At 41.0% G+C, this 7,719-nt stretch overlaps 1 long non-coding RNA gene across 1 annotated transcript in view; it reads left to right on the top strand.

The window, feature by feature from the left end:
* The first annotated feature begins 2,261 nt into the window (after window positions 1-2,261).
* LOC146325664 (uncharacterized) overlaps window positions 2,262-7,719 on the top strand; it is a 270,604-nt gene continuing 265,146 nt past the window's right edge. The window contains exon 1 of the long non-coding RNA XR_014770652.1: window positions 2,262-2,403. This is a non-coding gene — a long non-coding RNA (uncharacterized LOC146325664). The remainder of the gene's footprint in view (window positions 2,404-7,719) is intronic.

Below are 7,719 nucleotides of genomic sequence, written 5' to 3'. Positions count from 1 at the left end.
TATTACTGGAGTGGGAGTGAAAAAATTACCCGCATAAGTGCTCCGGATGGGATTAAAATCACTGACAAGCGCAGGTAATGTTAAAATCACCCCACTTCCCCTGGAGAAATAAATCCAGTCCGAATGGAGCTTAAGAGATAAAATGTATATAGCTGTGGTACACTCAGCTGCACTATTGGAATAGATATATGTTAATTGTTTTACTTGTGCTTGTGTGACAAGTAGTTTGTGATACAGGGTGATTCATTTTCAGACAGAAGTAAGCTAATTTCATTCTTTTCTTATTACAGTTACGGTATTCTATGTTCAAAACATGTCATTTCAGATTTGGTCTACATGTTATTAGTATTATGTGTATTGGACACTGTTTAGGCAGCCAGTGATACAAAAGAGGAAGACAGATAAGTGATGCAGATCCTTGCCTGTGGATCGATTATTCATCAATCTGTTGGTAATGCCTCCCATGGGGGGGCCACGCTTCTCTTCCTTACTCAATACAGACGAGTGAAGGCAAGAGCTGGTGGTAGTTTTCTTCTGTCATCCTTCTCCCTTTCTATTTCCCTTTATTTAAGGTCATTACCACACACCAAGCACTTTGAAGTTATTAACACATTTGTAAGAGTTTTCGCTGTGCTACTTACTTACTATTTTTATGTGGAAGAGTTTCTAGCTCGGACACTGTGTAAAATAGCAGTGGGAAACCCTGTGGCACTGGTGAACTTAAGGGACAGGGCTCTGGGATGCCTTTCCAGTGGACAAAACATAGCAAAATGCTTTCTGGGGTGCCCCTCTAGTAGACAAAATGTTGAGAATCTCTTAAGGTCCCTTTCCAGTGGACAAAGCATGACTAGCTGCCTTCTTGGATGCATATTTAATGGACTAAATGTAGAAAAGTGCCTTCTATAGAGCCCTTTTAGCAGACAAAACATGTTAAAATGCTCCTCTGTTGGACAAAACATAGCAAAATGCCCTCTGGAGTGCCCCTCTAGTAGACAAAATGTAGTAAAGTGTCCTCTAAAGTGCCCTTCCTGTGGACACAACGTGGTAAAATGCCCTCTGATATGCCTTTCTAGTGGAAAAAAAAAAAAAAAAAAACATTACAAAATGCCATCTGAGATGCCATTCCAGAAAATATGTTGAAGCGCCGTATATGCTCCCCTTCATACTAAAAAAAAAAATTTGCCTCTAGCTGCCTTTAAAGACTGAAATAGTTTCCTGTGTGTTTTTATCACAGAGTTCCAGTTATTGTACGATAAAACAATTAATCTCAACCATGAATCAGAACTTTTTCACCCTAAATGCATAACAATTTCCACTGTGTTGTCGCCCACCACGTACAGCTGGTGCCCTTTCTATTTTTGTTGCCCCTGCCCCTCAGACAGCCCGAGGCCACCACTGCCCCATGGTCTTGTCATTGTTTATATTTAGGCCACGCTCTGTTGTTTTCATACCGTTTGTGCTGTATGGCTTAAGTTGTTCTTTTGACACTGTAAAAACCTAGTGGTTCATTCAACTGTAAGAATAAGCTAAATAAGTTTAAAATGTAAAAGATTAGGAAACTGTTTGGTTAAACATATATTTCATAATTTAATGTCATGTCATGGTAAAAAGATAATATGAATAACATAGTTAAAAGCATAATTTATATAATTTAGTTGAAAAGATAAGTTAAATCATTTACAAGGTGTTAAAAAATATAAATCATGGTAACTGCGTTTATATTTTGGAAATTGTTTTGTTTGCATTGTCATGTCATTTAATAGAAGTGAAGGCGAGAGCTAGATGTGTCACAACACACGTTGATTCCCAAAATACTACCTTAAGGGAACATCTGTTTCTTTGTGTTTGTGTTTTAACAGCTATGTAATTGATAAAGGCAATCTTAATTCTTTTTTTTTTTTTGCAGCAGTCAAGATGTTTATGGATCTGTTTTTGCAATTATGTGAGTTTCTTGATAACTATAAAGTCTACAAAGTTTCTGTTGAAATGTTAAAGCAGGTCAGAAACACAAATTGTTGTTCCACCCACATATTATAACACTTCATAAAAGTTTTTTTCCAGCCACAGTGAGAATATGAACTTAAGCGACACAGACTGCAGTTTATTGTATGTATTAGTTTAGTTAGAGAGGAAAGTTTGGAGGATATTTATAGGCTACACTCTGCTCGATATACTGACAGTAGAAGTCAATATAGAGGCTACTCTTCCACTTGACAAAAAACTTTTATTTTTTTCTCTGTCTGTTGTATTTATTCAGCATCTCCTTTATGAAGTGTGACAGCTTCGATCGCCTGGAGACTTTCTGTGTTCTTACTGTATCTGATTGGAGACAACAACAAGGCATTTTCCTGGTGCAAACAAGACTCCCGAGGCGTCCGCCCACCACTATCATCAGTTGACAAGGTTAGTGCGTTCAGGCTGATGTAGAGTATGCATAGATTACACAGGAAAGTGTCTGTCTAACCTCTTAGACTCCAGGGCCTTACAGCCTAATCAGGATTGGTATTTCACATTATGCCAACATGAATTTCAAAGTGTGTACAATGTACTGTAAGTGTGCAGTGCCTAACAGGAGACAGAGTCAAATTCAAGCATAAAAAATATATAAATGATATTCATTGCTCTCTCTTTTTTCGCAGAAAGTAAGATCTGTGGGTCAGTCTCATAGGGCACATAAATTAATATTAAATGCAACATAATGCAGCACAATTGTACCTTTTCAGAAAATACATTATCATTATCGTGTGTGGTTGAATACAGTCAGACTGTTAAAGTGTGAAGTGTGTGAGATGATCATTTTGAACAAAATGTGTTCATATAATCAGCCTTTGTTCACTACAGAACTTATTTTCTCTTTAAAAAAAACCCAATGCCAAAATTTTCCATCTGCCGCCGAAAAAGCAGAGCTTATTTTAAAAGGACATAATCGCTGAAACACTTGAAAAACATTTTCTTTTTCTCCGACAGTCTGAAGTGTCTAGTTACATAAAGCAGTAGCACATGGAGAGAGGAGGAGAGCGGCGACTTTTCAGTCAGTCATTGATTGACCGTTTATAGCAAATGGTTATCCAGTTGGCAGTTGGGACGACACGGTGACACAGTGGTTAGCACTGTCACCTCACAGCAAGGAGGTTCTGAGTTTGAATCCCCCATCTGGCTCGGGGGCTGGGGAGTTTGTGGCTGGGGCAGGGCCTTTCTGTCCGGAGTTTGCATGTTCTCCTCGTGTTTGTGTGGGTTCTCTCCGGGTACTCCGGCTTCCTCCCGCAGTCCAAAGACATGCAGCATAATAAGTTAATTGATAACTCTAAACCGCCTGTAGGTGTGAATGTGAGTGTGAGTGGTTGTTTGTCTCTGTATGTCAGACCTGAGATGAACTGGTGTCTAGTCCAGGGTGCACCCTGCCTCTGGCCTAATGTCAGCTGGGATAGGCTCCAACCCCTGACCCACCCACCGCCCACGATCCGTCAAGGACAAGCGGTTACAGACAACAGATGGAATGAGGGTTATACAGTTGCGGTTACAGTTACGGGAAACAAAACGTGTTCTGCTCTATGTTAGTTTCTCTGCCTAACCCCCATCCTTTCACAGATGAACCTGATTCTTGCTAATCATCAACAGTACCAAAAGCTTAAATGGGCATAAAACAAAGTGTATGTTGTTTTCTCGGACCAGTACTATAGACCTTGATGACCATATCTCCACTCTGGATGAACTGATAATTGAGCAAGTTCGAGAGTATAAATATTTCGGTATGTGGCTTGATGAAAAGCTCATTTTTAAACATCATGTTGACTAGACTTGCACCGATTTCAACTTTCTTAGCCGATTCCGATTTCCGATTTTTGAGGGGTCTGACCTACCGATTCCGATTTTGGCCGGTTCCGATTTTCAGTCTTTCTAAGAACTGTGATTGACAGCATTCACAAACATTTTTGCAACTTTTCTTGTAAATATGTTCATAATAAGACACTGACTATTAAATATTCATTTAATACTTTCTCCAAAATCATCCAGATTACAACCAGGCCTTGTTATAATTTTATATTAAGATTATCAATTGGGTGAACGTGATCTCGTGAGATCATCTCGCGGGATTTCGCGGGATGCGATTTCATGTGATCTTTTGTGGAAGCGGATGTAAACAAACCGGAGACTAACGCGGTGCAACAGTTTGAAGTAAAACTTTGCCGTGAGAAAAACAGACACAGAAGTTAAAGGAGTCTGGATGAGAAAATGTTTGAGGAGACGCATCAACACAGGTTGTTTATTCTTCAGCCAGAACAGGAGGTGAGATTTTAACTGTCCCTCTGTGAACAGCAGTCTGCTGCTAGCTTGCTAGCATTAGCCTGAAGTGCGAGAGAGTTTACAGCTGTTTTGCGACATTGTCAGCTGCTCTGTTTCGTTGTAGACTGTCTGTCTTCTCTTTATCCTGTTCTTGGAATCTGTCGCTGACACCAGCTTCAAGCAGACGTGTGTCTGAGTGTGTAGCTGTTATCAGTGCTGTGTTGACGTCACGGTCAGTTTGTCTGCTGCGCGCATGACGTGACCACCGTGCAGAACATGTGTGTGACAATGACGGGCACAGAACCGGATTTGTGACGCTGACCGGCCGGTCACCGGTCAAGGCCAGTCACGTGAAAACCGGCCCGATTCCGAGCATTGCCGATTAATCGGTGCAAGTCTAATGTTGACACTCTTGTTTGTAAGTTACAGCAAAAGATTGGCTTCCTTTATAGAAATAAAACCAGCTTCCCCCTGCTTTGCAGCAAAAGAATTATTGAATCAGTGTTTCTGTCAGTTTAAGATCTACACTTAAATCTTTAGATTGAGTTTATCACTCTGTTCTACACTTTATTACTAGTGATGCTTACGGTATTCACCATTGCATCCTGTATGAGAAGGTTGGCAGGTCTTCTCTCTCAGAGAGACGAAACAGACATTGGTACCTGTCACTCAGCACTTATCAAACTCTGTCTCATGATTGTCTCAAACTTCATGTACCCAAAGTCTGCTCAGAATTTGGTAAAACTGCTTTTGAGTTCCATGCACCGGACACATTGAACAGACTGCAGAGTACTTTAAAAATTCAGTCAGTCTTGTTAGTTTCCACCAATATAAAATATTATTTTAAACCTTCCCATGGTCTTAATCTTGTTGATTAACTACTTATGTTCATGTAACAATATTATGTGATCTTATGTGGTTTTATGCTTAAATTCCATAACACAACATAATTATTTATTATGACCTCCTATTTAATTGATTGCAATTGTCCATAGATGAATTGCCCAGGAATGTTTTAAATTTGCTACTATTATGTTTTGAAATTATATACAATCAGCTCTCTCTTGCAAATGAGACTCTGTCTCAGTGGGACATACTGGATTAAATATTAAAATTGAATTAAATAAAAAAAATTAAGGAGCACATAAGGAGGAGGGTGGAGTGGTGGAAGAAGTTGTGGCTGCAACTGGCGAATCAGCAATGACACAATGTCAGCTGGGATAGGCTTCAGCCCTCCACCCTCCCTCTCGACCCATCAGGATTAGCGGCTATGGACAGTGGATGGAGGGATGGACGGATGGGTTTCAATCTGCAACAGTCATGCCCTTGGTCTAATAATATCCTCATTCTGGCGGTAAAAAGCTCCCATGCTACTGTTGTAAACACCAACACCAACAGTCCGAGCAGCACTGCTAAAGCTAACTAGCTAACGGCCACTACATTTGGCAGCAGTGAACATTACTGTCCATCAGGGAACTCTGTAAATTTGAGGTGGAGCAAGAGGACATTTGGGGGAAAACATCCTATTACAAGTCAATGTGGCATCAAAATGATTTTCAAGCTGTTATTATCAGGTAGAATAGTTAGATCATGTTGCTTTAAGTTGCTTGACTTTGTACAATTGTTCTACCTTGGCAGGTGTGAGCCAATAACACTTCTTCCTGCTGTTCAGCCATTTGTGGTTAATTTCATTTTTCATTTTCAGTGGTACTTGTCTGTCTCCAGAACCAGCATTTCTTTGTGTAAGACAGAATATTTTGTTTCCAAAGTGCTAATCAGCGAGCTAAAACAGTGCAATCTATTGTTAAAGCCGCGGTGCTGGATGGAGGGGCTTATGTGCGATGGGCAGATGGACGCTTGGACAAGGCAGGTGGGGTGCTAGACGGACAGACTGGAGGGAGGGCCCCGCGCCGCGGCCCACAATGCCTTGTCACAGTCCCTCATGGGGATGCAACGCCACCTTTTCTCCTGCCCCACCATCCCCATGTTTCACCCACGTGTAAACAGACTCACACACATACAAACACACCAAGCTCATGGTTTTGGGTGGGAAATGAGAAAAGGCAATCGCAGCCATCTGTTGTGTAGACTTAAGGATTTCCCTGCTGAAGCACAGCAAGTTTCCAGTAGGGAGAGGTTGGAAGAGAAAGAAACTTCTCTTTTTTCCCCACCCCCGTTTTCCTTTTTTTTTCTCTTTCTGTTAGGATGAGTAGTGTGCCAGGGTTAAGGTTTACATTCCCAGTGGGACCACCTGTGCTAAAAATGCCAGAATTTCTAACACCGAGTCGAGACTCCGTGGCAGCTTTAGTACAAGCTACCAGCACAATGGTATAAAAAGAGGAATGCAGTCACGCAAAAGCAGTGCTGACAATAATTCTGGGTTTAGTACTGATGCAAAAATACAGCTTTTACAGTGAGAGGGCTCAGTGGTGCCTGGTGCGCAGCTCCCAGTGTGATGAATATTGAGGAACAGGCACTCTGCCTTGGCGAGGCTGTCATATTACCTCTGAATGTCATGATATTAAAGTAGAGTACAGCAACAATATAGAATACAAGCTGACTGTGTGTGTGTGTGTGTGTGTGTGTGTGTGTGTGTGTGTGTGTGTGTGTGTTTGTGTGCATGTGCTTGCAGAGAATTGGAAAAGGGCTGAGTTGGCGTTCCGCAAAAGTGTGTTCAGGGGACACAGACACATCAGAAGATACAAAAGAAGTAGTTCAAACAATTCAAAGTGTGTGTGTTTGTGTCCGTTTGTGTGTGTGTGTGCGTGTGTGTGCGTGTGTGTGTTCATGCAAGACAGCAGCTCTTTAAAGTAGAGTGTTAAAAGTGGTAGGGCTGCAGGCAAGGCCATCCATCAGAACAAGGCACAGGCAGGTAACTCCCACAACACTCTTTTCTTTCTCTATTTCCTCTGACTCTACTCTTACTTTTCTCTCTCAGAACACTGTTATTATACACTATTATCACTCTGTTGTACTTAACATCCAAATATCTGGATGTGACTTGGCAGTGACAAGGGAAACAGATGAGAAGAGAAATGGTCAGATAATGAAAAATTAAAGTCTGTAAAGGGAATTCTTCTAAAGCCATCATACAGCACATGTTAGAAAATAGTTGCCTAAAACGTGAAAAGACTAAGAAGTATGTAGTACTCAAGTGTGGTGTTAGGCTGTTAACTTTTGTTCATAATTTCTGTGCTCAGGATGTTTTGGGCGGTCCTGAAACATGGCTCCGTGACCCCAACAAACCAACCCTGCCTCTAACCGTCAGTTACAAATGTACCTTCAGCGACTCTCTCAGTCAAAAAATTAAGAAAAAACTGAAACAAATCTGCATTTTGGGATCAATCTTTTTAACGCCAGAATTGATCTACAAAAACAAGACGTAGTATCGAAAAGTATCAATATTTTGGGATTGATCCACCCACAACCCGATAC

The sequence above is a fragment of the Lutjanus erythropterus genome, chromosome 6 (genome assembly GCF_056507025.1).
Source record: "Lutjanus erythropterus isolate fLutEry1 chromosome 6, fLutEry1.hap2, whole genome shotgun sequence".
Lineage (NCBI taxonomy): Eukaryota > Metazoa > Chordata > Actinopteri > Lutjaniformes > Lutjanidae > Lutjanus > Lutjanus erythropterus.
Note: the sequence above shows the minus strand (reverse complement) of the source record. Positions and strands in the feature narration are given on the sequence as shown.